Source organism: Chiloscyllium punctatum, chromosome 27, assembly GCF_047496795.1.
Source record: "Chiloscyllium punctatum isolate Juve2018m chromosome 27, sChiPun1.3, whole genome shotgun sequence".
NCBI lineage: Eukaryota > Metazoa > Chordata > Chondrichthyes > Orectolobiformes > Hemiscylliidae > Chiloscyllium > Chiloscyllium punctatum.
Window position 1 is genome coordinate 33,317,147 of NC_092765.1, and position 21,459 is coordinate 33,338,605.

The 21,459-nt window shown below is 41.7% G+C and overlaps 1 protein-coding gene across 5 annotated transcripts in view; it reads right to left on the bottom strand.

The window, feature by feature from the left end:
• The window catches only part of LOC140453638 (disks large-associated protein 2-like), a 723,320-nt gene that overhangs the window by 254,868 nt on the left and 446,993 nt on the right, over positions 1-21,459 (bottom strand). For 2 of the 5 annotated variants that reach the window (XM_072548502.1, XM_072548499.1), the window contains one exon: positions 19,034-19,141. The exons of the other annotated variants lie outside the window; for them this stretch is intronic. The gene's annotated coding sequence lies outside the window, so the exon portion shown is untranslated. The remainder of the gene's footprint in view (positions 1-19,033; positions 19,142-21,459) is intronic. 5 annotated transcript variants of the gene reach the window in all.

A 21,459-nucleotide genomic window follows, 5' to 3' on the forward strand; every position in this document is an offset into this window, starting at 1 on the left:
GAACAATAGACATGTGGTGTTAAGGGCTGCTCAAACTTTGTGCCTATCAATACTTCTGAATTAAAGACAGAAGGGAGGATAGTAAGACAGATGTATCTTGTCTATACTAACCTTGGATGGATGACCTTCAAGTCACAAGAGTTCTGAGTGGGAGTCAAACTTTGTGGAAGATCAGAAGAAATGTAGAAAAATCTGACTTTGAAGACATCAAAGGTGCAAACTACAAACAGCCAATGCAGAAGCAGGAGCCTGAAATTGGAATACAGTGAAGAAGGACACGCCTTGCTAAGTAATTGAAGCCTGGCCAGTGCGGGTCATACCTAAGTCTGAGGTAGCTTTGATTTGCAATCTGATGCAATTAATGCTGCAGTCTTAACATAGAAACAGAGAAAATGGGAGCAGAAGTAGGCCATTCGACCCTTCAAACCTGCTGTGCCACTCATTATGATCATGGCTGATCATTCAACTTGATACCCTCCTCCTGCTTTCTCCCCATACCTTTTGGTCTTTTTAGCCCAAATAACCACATTTAAATCCTTTTTGGAAACATTCAGTGTTTTAGCCTCAACTGCTTTCAGTGGCATAGAGTTCCATAGGCTCACCACTCAATGGGTGAAGAAGCCACTCCTCACCTCAGTCCGAAATGGCTTAGTCTATATCCTAAGACTATGACCTCGGTTCTCGATTCCCCATCATTGGGAACATTGTTCTTGCATTTATCTTGTTTAGTCCCATTAGAACTTGTTAGCTTTCTATGAGATCCACATCCATGCCCCCCAACTCCTCATTCTTCTAAACTCCAATTAATATTATCCTAATTGATCCAATCTCTCTTCACATGTCAGCCCTGCATTCCCATGAGTCAGTCTGGTAAAACCTCTCTCCATAGCCAATCAGGAATTCTTGAGCTCTTACTGTGCAGCTAAATCACTCAACAGTGTATTTCTATGTTTAATAGATGCTTTTCTCCTGTTTTGCTCAAATCCCTTCAATCAAAGCACTCCTTTTTCCTCACTGAAGCTTACAAAATAATGAAGGAGCTCGAGAGTGGGGATGCTGAAAAGGATGTTTCCCCTCTCTTGGGAAGAGTGGCAGTCAAAAGTCAAGGGACAAATCTCAGAATGAGGTGAAAGATATTTAGGACTGAAATGAGGAAGAATTTCCTGACTTAGAGGGTAGAAATTCTCTACCCCAGGAGGCTGTTAGAAGCTTAGGTTTTGAGTATATTCAAAGATAGAGACTGATACATTGAAATATTAAAGAAATGTGGGCATAGTGAAGGCAAATTGCTTTAGAAGTGGATGATCAGCCATGATCTAAAATAACAGAGCAGGCTTGAGGACTGAATGACCTGTACTCCTGGTTCCATACATGTTCTATTCACTACTACAAGAGTGGCTCAGAGTGCCTCATGTCGACCAACTCTTGTATTTGACATCATAATTGAAAGCCATGGTAGCAGGTTGGCTGTTGGAAATGGTCCCACTCTGTCACAGCATGACAGAAAACCTAGAGTACTGGTCCTGTCTATCACCAGATTTCCACTTGGTTTTCCAGAAGGTCTTCAAACATACTGGTCAGATTACTGGTCAAACGTACTGGTCAGATTACTGGTCAAATGTACTGGTCAGACTTTAGGCAGGTGCAGTTTCTGCACTGGTAAGTTCAGCTTGTTCAAAAATCTCAGTTTAAATTGTAACTTGTCAGAATGAGGACTTGAAATGTCATCACATTCAAGGCTGTAGGCCTAGTGCTGGAAAGTCGCACCAGTGTAGATTTAGGGTACCCTAACTCAATGGGCCGAATGGACATTTTGTACTGCACAATTCTATGATTGTAAGGGAGTTCCACGATTTTAACCCTGTTACAGTAAAGGAAAAGAAATATTGTTTTAAGACAGGTGGTGTGTGATTTGGAGGAGAACTCGCAGGTGGTAGCGTTTCCATGCATCCACCACCCTTGTCCTTCTGGGTGGTAGGGGCCATGGGTTTAGAAGGTACTATTAAAGGCAAAGTGCTGCTGCACATCTTAAAGATGGTACACACTGCTGTCAACTTGCATCAGTGGTGTATGGGCTGCGAATCAAGCAGGGTACCTTGACCTGGATGTTGTAGTGCCTCTTGAGGATTGTTGGAAATTTACCCAATCAGGAACTGGTGAGTCAAGAGTGAGTTACTTGCTGCAGAATTCCTAGCATTTGACCTGCTCTTGAAATCATAGCATTTATATGGCAAGTCCAACTCAGTTTCTAATCCACAGCAGTAGACAATGGGCAAATCAATGACAGCAATGTCATCAAAGGGAGACAGTTAGATTCTCTCTTTTTAGAGACGGCCATTGTGTGACGTGTGAAAAGATGATTGCTGAGATGATTAACAGCACAAACATCTTCTTTAATGTAGGTATGATTCAAACCAGCAGACAATCTTCCCCTTGATTGCTACTAACTCCAGTTTTGCACACTCTTAATTTCAAACTCAGTCAAATGCTGCCTTGATGTCAAGGGCTACCAGTCACATCTCACCACTGGAGTTCAGCTTTACTGTCCATGTTTGAGCTAAGGCTGTAATGGGGACTGAAGCTGAGTGGACCTGGCACACACAAACTGAGTGACAGTCAACGAGTGTGCCACTTTGATGTCATTGGTGGTGACCCCTTCCCCTACTTTGTTCATGATCGAGAAAAGACTGATCGGATAGTAATTATCAAGGTTGGATTTGTCCTGCTTTGTATGGACTGGACAGACCTGGGAATTTTGCACATTGTTGAGTAGATGGCAGAGTTTGAGCTGCACTGGAACAACTACTTTTTGAACTCTTGTTCTGAATGATTGATAAATGATTGTATCATCTACGGTGTCACGTCCATTACAACGAATAGTCCCATCTATATAACCCTTCAATACAAGAAAACATCCAAAGGATAGAAGTGTTACCAAAACAAATTTGACACCAATCCACATAAAGAGAAATTAGAGCCAATGTCCAAAGCTTTGTCATAGAACATGTTTTACAAAGCATCTAACAGGAGGAGAGTAAGATAAACAGGTTTATGGAGGGAAATTCCAGAGATTAGGGACAGACATATGGCATTACAATGAACACTAGGGATATCCTAGACACCAGGATTTGGATAGTATTAATCCCTTTAAGGCTTGTAGGAGCTCACATGACGAAGGGGTGAAGTGATGAAAGAGTTTGAAAACTGAATTTAAAACAGACGTTTAACAGTGAGGAAATGCAAATCAGTGAGCAGAGGGGTAAACTGGACTTGATGCAAAATAGAAGGTAGCAATAGCTTCACTTTTGGAGGGTGGATGATGGGAGGTGGGCAAGAATATTGTTGGAATTGTCAAGTCTGGAGGTAAGGATGGCTTGGATGATGGCTTCAGCAGCAAATGAGCTGAAGCAGGGGCAGAATTGAGCAATATTGCGCACAGATGGAATTAGGTGGTCTTCATGGAACTGTGAAGTATGACGTCAAGGTTGTGAACAGCCCAGTCTCAGTTTCAGATAGTTGCCAGGAGGGGTTGGAGTTTTCTGTGTGCACTGAAGACAACTACTTCCCCCAATACTTAGTCAGAGGAAATTTTTGTTCATCCAGTACAAAAGCAGTCAGGCAACTTATTACAAGTCGGAGAGAGGCAGAATTGAGAATAAAGAAAAAGCATTCAGGATTAAATATCTACCACAATGAAGATGCTCTCTGTCATGGTGCAAAGTGGTAAAGTGGCCCAAAATCACATATCCTGCCTCTAGACATGGCATTTGCTATTTTTGAGTAGGGGAGGGTGAGATTGGAATCTATTTGGGAGTTGCATGTGTGCATTTTACAGAACTTAAATCACCAACAGTCTTCCCTGAAGGGGACTTTGGCGTCCCTGTAACATATATCCAGAATGTGCACATGACACATGCTAAAGGAGATGTGAACTTCATTCATTTGAATAGCTCGAGTATCCATTTGGAGTGATAAGGTACCATTATGGTTATGATCCTGGCATAGCTTTGAGCAAGTCAGGTACACTTTGCCGGGAAGAAGGGAAGGGATTGATCAGGCACTCTTTGGGTTTGTTAACTGCGAAAACAATGTTGCCTGGAAGGTGCAAAAAACCCTTGAAACTGTAAAACTGTCAAAGAAATTCCAAAAGGTGTCATGAAATGTTAAGCTTGACAAGAAGTGTCAGATATTGTCAAGAACTGTCAAACTTGTCAAGCTCTGCCAAAAACAGCAACCTTTTTAAGAACTGGCATAAAACACCAAGATCGTACTTTATTTTTGAATGGGAGCTTTGTTTTATCAATAGAGTGCAGTTGGCAACGTAGAACTTTAAATAGAAGAATTTCATTTTTTTATTTCTTCTATGTGCATGGGCAGTTATGAGAAATTAAGTGATGGCATGGTAGAAGATGAGAAAAAAAGACTGAAATACTAGTTGGCATAAGCTGGCACTTTGTTACCATAGGCATATGAAAGACTTTGGGAGATGGTAGAGGACACTAAGTGCCATCAGTGAGCATGGATGGGCATGAGTGGGGGTCAGGGTGCATGAGGAAGTTTGAGGACGGTGAGCTCTGGAGGGATTTCTTTTGTTATTTTCATTTTTAGACTCAATTCTGGGGGCTGAAGGCAGGCTCTCCACCGAGCTCAGCTCAGCGACTTGCAGCCTACTCAGCTTTTGCAAGGTCTTCCCAATGTTGGGATTGTGGGAATGAAAATTTGGACTTACAGTATGTGGCAGGGGTGCAGTATTTAGATGAGAATTAGGTGAGTCTAAGGAATTGTTATGGGAGTGGAAAGAAAAGTCATTGCTGGTGGTTCTAAAACAATGACTGGAGAAGCAACCATTGCACTTGGTAAGTAAATGGCTGATAAGGGAGAGGCTTTTGAGAAGAATGATGGTCAACATTGCCATTTACTGCAAAACAGTAGACTGTCATATTGATTGACAATTGATGCAATTTGCGACTGCAATGGGAGCTGCTTTAGTATTATGGCAGGTCAATAAGCCAAATGCAGGCATGGAAGCAACAGCACACTGATTAGATTAGATTTCCTACAGTGTGGAAACAGGCCCTTCGGCCCAACAAGTCCACATCGACACTCTGAAGAGTAAACCACCCAGACCCATTTCCCTCTGACTAATGCACCTCACACTATGGGCAATTTAGCATGGCTAATTCACCTGACCTGCACATCTTTGGACTGTGGGAGGAAACCGGAGCACCCGGAGGAAACCCACGCAGACACGGGGAGAGAATGTGCAAACTCCATACAGACAGTTGCCCGAGGTTGGAATTGAACCTGGGACCCTGGTGCTGTGAGGCAGCAGTGCTAACCACTCAGCCACCATGCTGCCCCACTAAAGCAGGATAAAGGGAGATTGCAAATGGTGGGGGTGGTGTGGGGTGGAAAGCATTTGCAAGAACAGTGGGGGTAAAATCTTCTAGGAGAAAGTGAGGACTGCAGATGCTGGAGATCAGAGCTGAAAATGTGTTGCTGGAAAAGCGCAGCAGGTCAGGGAGCATCCAAGGAGCAGGGCATGATTCCTGAAGAAGGGCTCATGCCCGAAACATCGATTCTCCTTCTCCTTGGATGCTGCCTGACCTGCTGCGCTTTTCCAGCAACACATTTTCAGCAGTGGGGGTAAAAGGTTATCTAATTAAATGAGCGGGATGATGACAACAGATTGAAAGAATATGCAGGTAGTATCTGAAGAGAAATAAATGTCAATAGCATCAGCTAACATGGTAGTCAAGTTGGGGGACCAGCAGTTTGGTGGGAACAGCGTAAAGAAGTAGGAGATGGGACTTATTGCCAAGACAAACTAGAAGATGAAATTATGGGGATTAAAACTAAACAGAGAAAGAGGACAGTTTAAGCCCAGGACTCCTGTAAGTACGACAGCAGAATCATTTTGATCAGCTAAAATGACATTCTGTTAATCATCTAAATAAACTGTGTAATGTAATGCCACAAGCTGTTCAAATTATCTCCTCGATTATTTTAATGGAAAACCAGAGTCTATAAACATTGGAGCAGCTTATTACAAGAATCTTCAAAGTGGAGCAAGCTTTTCATTAAACAGGACCCCATAGAAACAGAAATAATTGAATCTTACTCCAATTCTCTTCCTGTTGTGGAGAAAAGTCTGCCCTCCTTGGAATTAACTTAATGTCACCATGGTGACAATCTCATATAATGAATATCGCACCACATGGGCCAGGAATAAAAATAGGTCATTTAAAAATTAATAACTTCTTACAGTTTGTGTCATTGTAAACATCAAATTAATTATTGGGTGAGAACTAGGGTAATGGATACACTCCACTATGCTGTTAGGGGGTTTGCAAACAGAATGAGGTTTTGGAGCTCTAAAAGCTCAATTTCAATCTTTTGTGTTGTCTACCAGTAATTCTTGGGTTACATTTACTGAATCATGTTTTACTCCATTGTCTTTCCAAAGGAGTTAGTTTAAATGCTTTAATGATGCTCATGTTAAAGAAAAATATGCCAGAGATTAAATTGAAAATAAGAATTACTGGAGGAAACCTTGTTAGTTTGTTCTTTTCACTTCCACTAACCTGTTTAAAGTCAAAGGTCACCATGTTTGATCTTACTATTTACTTGTTCTAAAGCACTATTTGCATAATACGTTCATGTATAATTCATAAAGAAATGCTTAAATTTAATATGATATACTTTTCCAACCATGGAGGTCTTCTGATGGCGTCAACTGATGGTGGTTTAAGCTGAGGGTCACCACACTTCAGGCAAGGCGAGAATTTGAAAGAGAGGCCTTCCTGGTATAACAGTAACTCCATAAAGGCATTTGCTTAAGTTGTATTTATGCATTCATGGGATGTGGGCATCGCTAGATAGGTGAGCATTTATTGCCCATCTTTAATTGCCCAGAGGGCAGTTAAGAGCCAACCACATTGCTGCATGTCTGGAGTCACATGTAGGCCAGACCATGTAGCAATGGCATTTTCCTTCCCTAAAGGACATCAGTCAACCAGCTGGGTTTTTCCAACAATCGACTTTGGTCTCATTAGGCTCTTAATTCCAGATTTTTATTGAATTCAAATTCTATCCTCTGCAGGATTTGAACCCAGGTTCCCAAAACATTACCTGGATCAATAGTCTAACGATAACACCAAGAGGCCATTACCTCTCCATTCCACTGTTAGTTAAAACTCAATTACTTCCTGCAGAGAGGGAATATTGTTTGTGGAGGGAGAAAAGATTTAAGTGACTTTTCTTTCTAATTGTAATTTTAGCCTTGTTTGATGTGGAGTGTGTACCTCCTACTGAAATGAACTCTCCCACATTAGGGTCAAATTGGCAATGTGATGTCTGTAGGAGAAAATGAGGACTGCAGATGCTGGAGATCAGAGTCGAGAGTGTGGTGCTAGAAAAGCACAGCAGGTCAGGCAGCATCGGAGGAGCAGGAGAATGATGAAGTTTCCCGATGAAGGGCTTATGCCCGAAACATTGATTCTCCTGCTCCTCGGATGCTGCCTGACCCGCTGTGCTTTTCCAGCAACACACTCTCAAATGTGATGTCTCTCAACTGGGGTGATGGTTTATATTGCAGACACTATTACAAAAAAAAATTACTGCAGGTCAGGCAGTAAATTTACTCACACCATCTATTTTTACAATAAAAGTTGATCATGATGCTGAATTTTGTGGATTTTTTTTTTCACTAGCAGTGTTTGACTACAGCTGAAGGTACCTGCTATGTGAAGGTACATGGTGTGATTCAGCTCCATTTCCTAGTTATGTCTCTTCTGCTTGTGTTCACTGGCATATAACACATAGATATTGCTCTTGAATTGCAATGCCTATTTTGAAAAATACTGTTTATTTTTGTAGTCAATTGCAGTCTTTCAATGATGTGGCAATTAACCATTTTTGTCAGAGTGTAATCTCCAAGACCAAGCAATGCAATTGAGAATAATTAGTGTCCGGCATTGAGTAATGAGGCAGTCACTTAATAGTGGCCTTTAAATAGCATCAGAAAGTACAAGTTTAAAATAAGCAATTTTTTGCATCGTCAGTAGAGCAGTGAGGGGAATCCCATTTCATGGTGAATACAACAAAATTCCACTTGGAATTGGCCAAGGTCCTTTGTTGCAAAGAGATGAGTTATTTATAGCATGGTAATTCTCGAACAGGATGAAGTTCGAAGTGAATGTTTCATCAGAAACTACCCAGTTATATCAGGTGTGCAAGAAAATTGGGAGGATATTAGATGGCTGGAAGAAGCCATTGTGAAGACAGAATTGCTGCAAACAAAATGCTCTGTCTTAGTATCACACAGAGAATCTCAATTATGGGTCAAAAAGAAACTGAGGCTGAGAGAAAAGATAGAGACAGAGAGGGAGAGATTAAGGATAAAGAAAGGATTCTGGACATTGCAATAATGGTTAAAATGCATCAAGGATACAGATTTCAGAAGCTCATTTATAAGAATGTAGATGTATCTCTCTTGCATTGAAGGACTTCATTCTAAATACTTTCTAATCAATCTGCTCAAAGATGCCTGTGCCGCCTGGCCCAGAGATAGGAATAGTGACAGTACACCACAGGAGTTCGTAAAGGACTTTGTTCTGTTCATCGATCAGATCAAAACGTTTAGTCAACTTAATGTGAGTGAAACACTTAAATTGGAACGTATAATTGAGTAAACTGTTACTTCTGCACGTGCAAGTCACCTTTTTGGCAAAAGGATTCACACAGTTAATAGAGACGAGTCTGTCATGTGTCAGACATTAAACTGAAGTAGAGCATTATTTCCTTAAAATCTTGCACCTTTGTGAAAATTTGCTGAAAATATTAAACAATAACAAAAAACAGTAAAAGAACAATAAATTGTCAACACTACCAAATAATTAGGTAAAAACAATGACTGCAGATGCTGGAAACCAGATTCTGGATTAGTGTTGCTGGAAGACCACAGCAGTTCAGGCAGCATCCAAGGAGCAGCGAAATCGACGTTTCGGGCAAAAGCCCTTCATCAGGGATAAAGGCAGAGAGCCTGAAGCGTGGGGAGATAAGCTAGAGGAGGGTGGGGGTGGGGAGAAAGTAGCATAGAGTACAATAGGTGAGTGGGGGAGGGGATGAAGGTGATAGGTCAGGGAGGAGAGGGTGAGGTGGATAGGTGGAAAAGGAGATGGGCAGGTAGGACAAGTCCGGACAAGTCATGGGGACAGTTGCGCTGGATGTTTGGAACTAGGGTGAGGTGGGGGAAGGGGAAATGAGGAAACTGTTGAAGTCCACATTGATGCCTTGGGGTTGAAGTGTTCTGAGGCGGAAGATGAGGTGTTCTTCCTCCAGGTGTCTGGTGGTGAGGGAGCGGTGGTGAAGGAGGCTCAGGACCTCTATGTCCTCAGCAGAGTGGGAGGGGGAGTTAAAATATTGGGCCACGGGGTGGTGCGGTTGACTGGTGCGGGTGTCCCGGAGATGTTCCCTAAAGCGCTCTGCTAGGAGGCGCCCAGTCTCCCCAATGTAGAGGAGACTGCATTGGGAGCAATGGATACAATAAATGATATTAGTGGATGTGCAGGTAAAACTTTGATGGATGTGGAAGGCTCATTTAGGGCCTTGGATAGAGGTGAGGGAGGAGGTGTGGGCACAGGTTTTACAGTTCCTGCAGTGGTAGGGGAAGGTGCCCCTGGTGGTGGAGTCTTTTTTGGAGGTGGCGGAAATGTCGGCGGATGATTTGGTTTATGCGAAGGTTGGGAGGGTGGAAGGTGAGCACCAGGGGCGTTCTGTCCTTGTTACGGTTGGAGGGGTGGGCTCTGAGGGCGGAGGTGCGGGATGTGGACGAGATGCGTTGGAGAACATCTTTAACCACGTGGGAAGGGAAATTGCGGTCTCTAAAGAAGGAGGCCATCTGGTGTGTTCTGTGGTGGAACTGGTCCTCCTGGGAGCAGATCCGGCGGAGGCGGAGGAATTGGGAATATGGGATGGCATTTTTGCAAGAGGTAGGTTGGGAAGAGGTGTAATCCAGGTAGCTGTGGGAGTCGGTGGGTTTGTAAAAAATGTCAGTGTCAAGTCGGTCGTCATTAATGGAGATGGAGAGGTCCCAGAAGGGGACGGAGGTGTCAGAGATGGTCCAGGTAAATTTAAGGTCAGGGTGGAATGTGTTGGTGAAGTTGATGAATTGCTCAACCACCTTGCGGGAGCACGAGGTGACACCAATGCAGTCATCAATGGAGCGGAGGAAGAGGTGGGGAGTGGTGCCGGTGTAATTACGGGTCATCCCCTCCCCCACTCACCTATTGTACTCTATGCTGCTTTCTCCCCACCCCCATCCTCCTCTAGCTTATCTCTCCATGCTTCAGGCTCACTGCCTTTATTCCTGATGAAGGGATTTGGCCCGAAACGTCGATTTCGCTGCTCCTTGGTTGCTGCCTGAACTGCTGTGCTCTTCCAGCACCACTAATCCAGAATCTGCCAAATAGTTGCCAAGTAATTTCAAAGTATTCGATGGACATGGAGCATAAAGTGCCTGTGAATTCTGTTTAGAAAACATCACCTCAATCCAGATCTACTCTCCTGTCAAGTTGGATCCATTATTCTCACCTTGTGCAAAACAGAATTTGGAATCTAGTTAAAAATTCAACTCTATGTTATCTTGCTTTTAAGTATCTTAGTAATTTGCTTGCCAATCTTCTTGGTAAATGCTCTGAATCACAATATTCTCCTGAATGACAATTTTTATGTAGGCTCTTGATACCATAAGCTCTAACTGTTCCTTGTGTTCCATTGTAAACTACTGAAAGTACTTTGCCTCATTAACTTGACTGTTTGCAGCATGAACACAAGGTGTTATTCATGAAATTCAGTTTCGCTCTCAGGTGACAAATCATGTATTTGAAGAACTTGTTTTTGCACCTTTGTTTTTTTTAACAATCAGCATGGTCACCCAAAACCTGTTGATCTTCCGTAATTACATCGGCACCACTCCCCACCTCTTCCTCCGCTACATTGATGACTGCATTGGCGCCACCTCATGCTCCCGCGAGGAGGTTGAGCAATTCATCAACTTCACCAACACATTCCACCCTGACCTTAAATTTACCTAGACCATCTCTGACACCTCCCTCCCCTTCCTGGACCTCTCCATCTCCATTAACGAAAACCAACTTGACACTGACATTTTTTACAAACCCACCAACTCCCACAGCTACCTGGATTACACCTCTTCCCACCCTACCTCTTGCAAAAATGCCATCCCATTATTCCCAATTCCTCCACCTCCGCTGGATCTGCTCCCAGAAGGACCAGTTCCACCACAGAACACACCAGATGGCCTCCTTCTTTAGAGACCGCAATTTCCCTTCCCACGTGGTTAAAGATGCCCTCCAACGCATCTTGTCTACATCCCGCACCTCCGCCCTCAGACCCCACCCCTTCAACCGTAACAAGGACAGAACGCCCCTGGTGCTCACCTTCCACCCTACCAACCTTCGCATAAACCAAATCATCCGCCGACATTTCCGCCACCTCCAAACAGACCCCACCACCAGGGATATATTTCCCTCCCCACCCCTTTCCGCCTTCCGCAAAGACCGTTCCCTCCATGACTACCTGGTCAAGTCCACGCCCCCCTACAACCCACCCTCCCATCCTGGCACTTTCCCCTGCCACCGCAGGAACTATAAAACCTGCGCCCACACCTCCTCCCTCACCTCTATCCAAGGCCCTAAAGGAGCCTTCCACATCCATCAAAGCTTTACTTGCACATCCACTAATATCATTTATTGTATCCGTTGCTCCCGATGCAGTCTCCTCTAGATTGGGAAGACTGGGCGCCTCCTAGCAGAGCACTTTAGGGAACATCTCCAGGACACCCGCACCAATCAACCACACCGCCCCGTGGCCCAATATTTCAATTCCCCCTCCCACTCTGCCGAGGACATGGAGGTCCTGGACTTCCTTCACCGCTGCTCCCTCACCACCAGACGCCTGGAGGAAGAACGCCTCATCTTCCGCCTCGGAACACTTCAACCCCAGGGCATCAATGTGGACTTCAACGGTTTCCTCATTTCCCCTTCCACCACCTCACCCTATTTCTAAACTTCCAGCTCAGTAACTGTCCCCATGACTTGTCCGGACTTGTCCTACCTGCCAATCTCCTTTTCCACCTATCCACTCCACCCTCTCCTCCCTGACCTATCACCTTCATCCCCTCCCCCACTCACCCATTGTACTCTATGCTACTTTCTCCCCACCCCCACCCTCCTCTAGCTTATCTCTCCACTTCTCAGGCTCACTGCCTTTATTCCTGTTGAAGGGCTTTTGCCCGAAACGTTGATTTCGAAGCTCCTTGGATGCTGCCTGAACTGCTGTGCTCTTCCAGCACCACTAATCCAAAACCTGATCATGCTGAACTAAAAATTAATTATAATCTAAAAGAATTCAGTCGCGTTCAATTGATAACCACCTTATCCCATAGTCAAATAAACAAAGCAACATTGAAAAATATGTTTAAGAATTTCCTTCCACTTTTCCTTTTTACTTGTGGAAACTTCACTACGAAATAACAAGGTTATCTTATTTTCAGTCTCCTTCTTGCAACTGCCCATTTCATATGGAATTCCTGAAGTGCTGAGCTTTCTCTTGTTAGGAATTTACATATGCAGAACTTTCCAGTTGTGATCTGCAATCTAGAGAACCAGCCTGGCAGAGGTTGAAAGTAAGTTGCTGCAATTTGTGGGATCTATTAGCTTGGAATACAATAAACAACACGCTGTGTCATTTCCAGTTGCCCTCAGCTTCATCTCCAGGAAAGGGAAACAAATTTCTGTTGATTTGTTTTTGGCTAAACTTTTACTTTCCATTTATTAAGCAAAGCTTTATCTAAATCACCCTGCTTTAGATGTTCTCCACTTGAATGAATCCACTTAGCAGAGGCATAAGGAGGTTCATGTCAACATTTTTCTGTTTTGTGTTATTCTTCCACTTGCACACCAAGCCAAGTAACAGAGAGGTTGCTCATCTTCAGACACAAACTGCCCCTGTCCTATTTCTTTGTCATCTAATGTCATAATTCAAATGAGATACTGCATTTGTTATGACACCAGCTGATTTTATTATAGCACAGGCCAGATCCCAGACTGAAATCTGGCTGGATAAATCATATTTTGCTCCTTTCATTTTAATGAGATGATGTCTCCCTGAAACACAAACATGCATTGCTGCAGGATTCAGTTTTAAGAATAAACAAAAGGTTACTATGTAAGAAAAATGAATATAAAATAGAATAATCTAAACTATTTACACATAACACATAGTTAAAGATTTTGAAATGCCCAGTAAAAATATAATCCCATTAACAACAACATCCCATTATGGTGTTCAAATATCAGATAAATTCCCTTCTGTTACCCACACAGATTTTAAATTCGCTGTGACTTCAATTCCTGATCTTGAGAATCTGATAGCTTCATCCTTGATAGGTCGTATAACTGAGCATAAACTTTCTCAGCTTCAAATAGCCCCTTCAGGATTCCCGCCAAACTGGTCTGGAACTGTTACTATACATCTGACACAAAGGTGATCCTTTTTTTAAACAATTCTAAACTACCTTCTCTCTTTGTTGGAGCAACTACTTTATGGATCTGGCTTCAGTGAAGAATGGGGCAGAACTGCCCAATTGATTTTTTCCTCCCCAAGCTATTGGTGTTTCCCTAATCAAAACAAAAAACAACTTCAAACTCTGACCTTCCAAACTGGAGCTTGATACGCATGTGTTTAACTTGTTTACTCGTCAAATTCTCCTAAAGTAAATTAATCAATTTCTCTCCAAGAAGTCTTTCTTTAATATTCTGCCTGAACTAAAAATCAGACTGGCTGCAGAAATATTACATAGTAATCACAAAATTCATTCAGATACACTGTGAACCCATATGCCACTACTCCAAATTCAAAAATCCAAACTCAAAATGAAATATCATAATTTATTTAAATTACATACCTTGCAACACAACCACTCTCTGCCTGAGAGCTTTGTCATCTCTGGTGATTGATTTTCTCCTACACTGAAACCGTAGTCATCTAAAATATTCTAAAGACACTTTCTCGGCAGTTTTGCTCTGCTTTTCTCCTTCTTCTAGTCCACCTCATTAAATACAAACAAAAACAGAAATTACCGGAAACACTCAGCAGGTCTGGCAGCATTTGTGGAGAGAAATCAGAGTTAACGTTTCAGATCCAGTGGCCCTTCCTCAGAATACATCCTGAAACATTGACTCTGACTTCTCTCCACAGATGCTGCTGGACCTACTCTGCTTTTCTCACAATTTCTGTTTTTGTTTCTGATTTACAGCATAAGCAGCTCTTTCATGGAATCATCATTGAATCCCTACAGTGTGGAAGCAAGCCATATTCACATCGACCCTCCAGAGAGAACCCTATCCTAACATCACAATCCCACCTTTCCTATGGACATCCATGGACATGTGCACCTAATCCGCACATTTTTGGTCTGTGAAAGGAAGCCAGAGCACCTGAAGGAAACCCATGCAGACATGGGGGGAATGTGTAAACTCCACACAGACCAGTTTTCATTAAATGCATACTTTATGGTTGACTGTTAGAGGGTGGACAGTGGGTTAGATAGGGGGACAGGGAGAGCCTTTTTCCAAGTATGGTGACAGCAAGCATGAGGAGGCATAGCTTTAAATTAAGGGGTGATAAATATAGGACAGATGTCAGAGGTAGTTTCTTTACTCAGAGAGCAGTAAGGGTATGGAATGCTTTGCCTGCAATGGTAGTAGATTCATCAACTTTAAGTATATTTAAGTCGTTATTGGACAAGCATATGGACATACATGGAATAGTGTGGATTAGATGGGCTTCAGATTGGTTTGTCAGGTCGGCGCAACATCGAGGGCCGAAGGACTTGTCCTGCGCTGTAATGTTCTATGTTCTATATGTTTATTTTATTAACTGAATATAGACGGAGACCATCCAGATTTCTATTTTTGTCCTTTTATCAGTGGTGACTCACTAGTAGATAATCAAAGGCCTGGAACATTCCAGAAATTCCGCTTGGTTGGCTTGAGTGATTAAATGAAATCTTGTTGTTTATTAATGTAATTGCTTTTTCTTTCAAAATGAATGTAAATAAGAAGTTTTTAAAAATGAAACTCAAAGCTATGCAGTCTTAATTAAACCCTCATGATTTCACAATTATATCACAGCTCATGGAATGTAATATTTTCCACTGTTATTCCACAATTTCTGTTCAATAGACTTCAATCAGTGAATTACAAGTACTTGTTTTCACTGACCTATAACCTATAACTAATTTTGTAATTGAACTTATTGGCAAAGCAGTTCAGCCTGCATGATTGGTCCCATTGAAGACAAAGTACCAGTTCACAATTTCTTCTCTGTTGATCCGGATAACTCTAAAGGGAAAGATGTAAATTGTGAAGGCTTCTAGATCGAGCATAAATGATCGTTATAATGCAGTAGTAAGCTGTTGCCTGATTTGTGGTGTGATAGTTGTCTGATGATGCCTAGAAAGGACTATCATAAAGAAATTTAAGGCAGTAGGATCACTGACTACTGCAGGAGTGTTTTGCTCCTGGTGGAACCTAGCAGTATAATAACACTGGTTGATATATTATACTAATAACTTGTGAAACAAAGCTGAGTGTCTTAGGTCACTGATCAGAAAAGTTAAAGCAAGATTTTCATTATCTGTAGATCATAGTGGGTGGGTATAGATGCATGAAGAGGAGGCACCTTGTCTGATAATGTACAATAAAAGCCTTTCCTGTAGCCTCTTCCATGTCCTTAACTTTCTCTTCACACTATAATAATGGAGGACTCCATCTGAGAATCCTAGAGGTCCATTCCAAAACCATATTTAAAGAGGCAAATAGAATTTATACTAAATCTCCTGAATAATTTGCTAAACCACTAAAGAGTTCAATATTGATTCAGGGATATAACAAACCGGCTTAACAAAACAGAAAATGTTCTCTTCATTGAAGAATATACAATAAGTATACAATAAGTATATATTCTTCATGCTCCTATGGCCATGAAAGGAGCTGCAATGACTATGTGGTGTTAAAGTTGAGAGAAATGAGCGATTAGTGAAGCCCCTGTATTACATTTACATATGACAGATGGGTATAGCAGGGTCTTAAAGGGGGCCAAGCATATTGGGCCAGTTCTTAGCATCAGCTTTGAACAATTTTAGCAACACATTTTATTCTGTTTTACATGTCATGTGTGTCCCCAGATTGAAGCTGAAAAATGTGTTGCTGGAAAAGCGCAGCAGGTCAGGCAGCATCCAAGGAGCAGGAGATTCGTCGTTTCGGGCATAAGCCCTTCTTCAATTGCATGGATGCTGCCTGACCTGCTGTGCTTTTCCAGCAACACATTTTTCAGCTCTGATCTCCAGCATTTGCAGTCCTCACTTTCTCCTAGTGTCCCCAGATTGACAAAGATTCTAAAGAAAATCCAGTCTAGTCTGCGCCATCCTTATCTAAATACAGTAATGCATGTTTGTACTTTCTCATTTCCTGTGGAACTTAGGATAAGGTGGCATGAAACCAATGCAATCTCTATGGGCTGAATTCAACTCCTTTTCCAGCTCTCAGTTTGACCCAGACAAAATGGAAAACAATCATCATTTTTAATTATGGACATGCAATATTATTCATGATGAGACCCACGCTTGGGGTAAATGAGCAGGGTACCAAGTCTACCTCACAAATGTAGCTTAGTAGAAACACTTTATATGAATCAGAAGGCTTTGCTTTCATGCTTTGCTTAAAATTTTAGTGCTTTTTTAGATTAGATTCCTTACAGTGGGGCAAGAGACCCAACAAGTCCACACTGACCCTCAGAAGAATAACTCATCTAGATCCATTCCGTGGCATTAACCCCTAACTAATGCACTTAAGACGATGGGTAATTTAGCATGTCCAATTCACCTGACTTGCACATCTTTGGACTGTGGGAGGAAACCAGAGCACTCAGAGGAAACCCACGCAGACACGGGGAGAATGTGCAAACTCCACAGAGACAGTTGCCCGAGGCTGGAATTGAATCCAGGTCCCTGCTGCTGTGAGGCAGCAGTGCTAACCACTGAGCCACTGTGCCACCCTTTGTGTGCAGGATCAAAGGCCTCCATGCAATTGGAAGTGTCATCTCTCTAATGGGATATTACACTGAGGTCTGCTCAGTTGAACATGAAAGATCTCATGGGACTAATTCAAAGAAAAATGGCAAGTAAGTTAGGTGCCCTGACCCATACATTCAACAGTCTCACTGATCATTTATCTCATTTAATATTTGCACAAATTGGTCTGTCATGTTTATCTATGTGACAAGGATGATTACACTTCAAAAGTCAATAATTTGTGTGAGGTGTTTCAGGATACCCTGAGGGCATGAAAGCACTAAATTAAATTTCAATCTGCTACTTATGAGTAATCTTGATATCACCTGTCCTCAGCTGGGCCATAAAATATTGGTTTTCCCAAACTTGAGATGTAGAATTAAGAAAGACATTTGTACTTGAACCTGAAACTAAATGGTCAGGCGACATGAGATGGACGTGATAAGGTTCCTACTCAAGATAATCAACCCTGTTCGCATTAGCTATTATGAATGTTAAACACCATCTTTTAATCTGCAGTAACCATTGGAAGGGGAAGCTATCAAATTACATGCAATTTTAAAATAAAATGATATAAAAAGAAACTTGTCACCACAAGATGGTAGCATAAGGTAATAGTAATTTCTATTTCTATTACCAAGAACTCAGAATGCCCAAAGACACTATGTAGGATCAGCAATGAGCACACAAAACTTGCAACCTCCTGCTCTAATCTCATAGTCTAAAAGCTAGTTCTTTAACAGGCAACAATGAATTGGCAGTCCATTTTACATCTCCCTTAATTTTGTCTTTTACTTTGTAGCTTATAAGCTTACATTGCCTCACCAAGTCAAAATATACACACACAGTTATTTCTGAAGGATAAAATGCAGGGCCAATGTTTCTGCAATAGAACGCCAAATCTGTTTCCCACTCTGGTTCTCTAACAACTGAGCTACTCAGAGTTCAAGTAGATGAGAATAAACAGGTACCCTTCGTTCATCTCTCAAGCACACACGTATGCCAGAAATAAAACATGTATCTCTGCCCGGGAACTCCATTATATTCCAGCTATGAAGTCCATACACACAAAGCACATTAATTGAGCTATAAGAATGCATAGAGAGCAATTTGTTGATGCAGCATCGAACAGATGTACAGTAAAGTCCTGCTGTTCATGGGGAATATGTTCCTGGAGAACTTTGTAGTCACTTTTGAAAATGTTGAAAAAGACCAACTGTTAATGTGCAAAATGCAATGCATCCACAATACATTTTATGATTCCTGAATAATCGAACATTAGAGTCGCAGTGGACAAAAAGGTAATGGTAATGATTGCATAGAAAAACAAATTTGTGAAGGGCAGGCATGTGAATTGTGGGATGTTTCTGAGCATCAATTACTCAGGGTCAGGCAATGCTCTGCACATCTACTTCCACAGTCCCAAAGAATCCTTCAATTATACTAATGCAGAAACACATAAATGCTGGGTAGCTAGACCAGTAAGTCTGGATAGTGCCGCCATGAGTTCGCTCCCCTCACTCTTAATTGTCCTTTCTATTAGTTTCACATTAGAATCAGAGGGAACTTTTATTATGCATCAACATTGTATGAACCCAAGCAACTTGTCAATGACGATGTTTTAATTTGATTAACTGTGAAGTTAGGCAGCCTCCAGATTTAGACCAGCATCATTGCCAGATTTGTTTTGTAGCAAACTTCAGGAATGAGAAAAGGCTTCCCATCCAAACTTTCCTACTGTCTGTGTCACCTTCTGAACATTTTCCCCTTCCTCTCTGTCTTGACATCAGTCGAGTATAGAAATCTTCAGCAATATTAATCAACACTAATCAGTCCAGCATTAAGGCAGCAGGCTGAATATAGACTCTTCATTACCTCCTTTCTTTCCTTCTGCCTCCTCCTTCTCCAGGGAGCCTACTGAAATTTTGTCCATCAATTTCAATCTTCATCTCTTGCTTCGAGATGAAGGTTACAGTGACCTTGCTGCAGGCAGAAATTGAAGACATTTAGGATAGTTTATCTAGTATCTTTCTTTTAAAAAAAAGTCATATTGCTTCAACTTAAATGCATGTGGCTGCATTGATAACTCGACCGAGGCTGTAAAGCTGAAAGGAAAAGGTCAATTGGCTTGCGAATAAGGCCAGTGATTTGTAGAACAGATTGTTTACTCTCTCCCGGTTTGATGGACAAGTACCAGATATTTATTAATGTTGTGATCTCGCCTGAATTTTTTTTTTAAACGTAACCTGTTTGTTCTCCTCGATCAAGGAGAAAACTCAGCTAATGGTAAGCATTCATTCGCTGCTCATACCTTTTAAAATGTATTATTTGCTTCCATAGCGATTGTTGTTTTCATTAAGGCCTTTTTTGTTTCATTGTATATTGCTTCTTTTAAATGAAATGTCTAACTCACTTGATGTCACCTTCCTCCTTGACTTCTAAGGTCAGAGACACAACATTGAGTTTATTTGTCACTGGAACACATCCTGTTGAGAGAGCAGGGCCAGCCTTACAGACTGCTTGCATTCAAATTGCTTTTTCTTTAAACATGATTTTTGAAATGGCCTGGTTGTGAGTTAGCAAAATTGTAATTAAGTAATACCAGCAACTACAGAAAGTGTGCATCCCGATTTTCTTCAAATAAAGGATCTATTCCCCATAGTTAAGTCGTCTATCTTCCTATGCATCTTTAGCGAGTTGGTGATGAGACCCTTTGTGTTATTGAATGTGCAATATGAAAATTAACAGCATTATTAACATGCAAATAAGCCAACAAGTTCATTATGAAATATAGCATGAGTTGTGACTCTCCAAACCCTACGGATCGATTGATTGCATTCAGGCATTTACACAAACAGCATCTCATCCATAGCCTCTCTGTTACTGTTAAGAGTGCTGCAGATTGAAGCTTCCACAGAAAGTTTGGGCTGGAACTGACTGGTTAATGATGTGATATTTGTCAGGCACTGTGAAACAATCTCCCTGACCTGTTTTTCTCAATATATTTCATTTAACCACTAAATGCTATTTGACCAGTATGTGAATTCCATTTGAGGAGCAAGAAATGGAATTGCCCAGAAGAAGTAAGCCAATATGAGCCAAACCTGTTGAAACATTAGGATTTGTTGATCTCCAATCACCAGCTTTGTGATACTGGACAGAGAAGCACATCACTTCTGAAGAAAGGTCACTGGACCCGAAGTGTTAAGTCTGTTTTCTCTCCACAGATGCTACCAGACCTGTTGAACTTTTCCAGCAATTTTGGTTTTTGTTCTACATCTTAACTATTGCTCATGGGCATTTTATGCAAAGTAGAAATCATAAAATTCTGAAGAATGACATTTGTGCATGACTACTTGAAACATTTGTAGCAATTGCCTTGTTTTGCTATTGAAATGGTGAATTTAACATATTCAAACTATACATATAGCCACACCCCCAACTAAAAAAACAATGGAAGTGGGAATTTGATCAGAACATATTAAGCAATCTAATGACAGCATAAGTCCATCATTTACAGGCCATTAGCCTAGAAATTGCTGTTGGCAGGAATTAATTGGTAATTACCAGACATTGTTGAAGTAGCAGAGCCTGCTGGTTTACACACAATTTTGCTGCTTTCAGTCACTCCGCTAAACTATAAACTGCATTTGCCGCATGGGAGTTGGCCAACGTGAAGGAATTGTCTCAAGTCAGCCATGAACTGCAATTAAAGGATGTTGAAATAGTACTGGCAAAATTGCTTTTGAGTTTGGAATTGGAAAACAAGGAAATCGAAATTCATCAACCATGCACTGAAACCCCTACTGCAAGCATTAGGACAAGCAAACAGACAAGTTTTGGAACAGGTGGCTCCGACCCACATTACAAGGTGCTCCAGCATGGCAAGAGATTACTTGAAACAGACAGATTCCAGTCAGCCATGACAGTCCCAGGCACAGCTGATTCAGCTTTAGTGCAAGGAGTAGCAGAGCTATTAGAATCTCAACAGGCTGTCAACGAATCTCTGCAAGCAGCCAACACACACACACACTTAATCCCTGCGCGAACCACTTAGAAGGATTAGTAGGTTTGGTATCACTCATCTAAAACAAAGCCTAAACACAGTGGCAACTCAAGCTGCCGGCTTTAATATGTAATGTGTTAGAAGAAATAAATGGGACACATTTACTTACACATTGAACTGAGTATCATCAAGGATTAAGATAAAATCAAAGTCCAGCCAAAGATAGCAAAAGATGGCATGTGAAGTGTAATTCATGCAAGTTTGGGACAAGTAATTTGTCACATATGATTCTCTT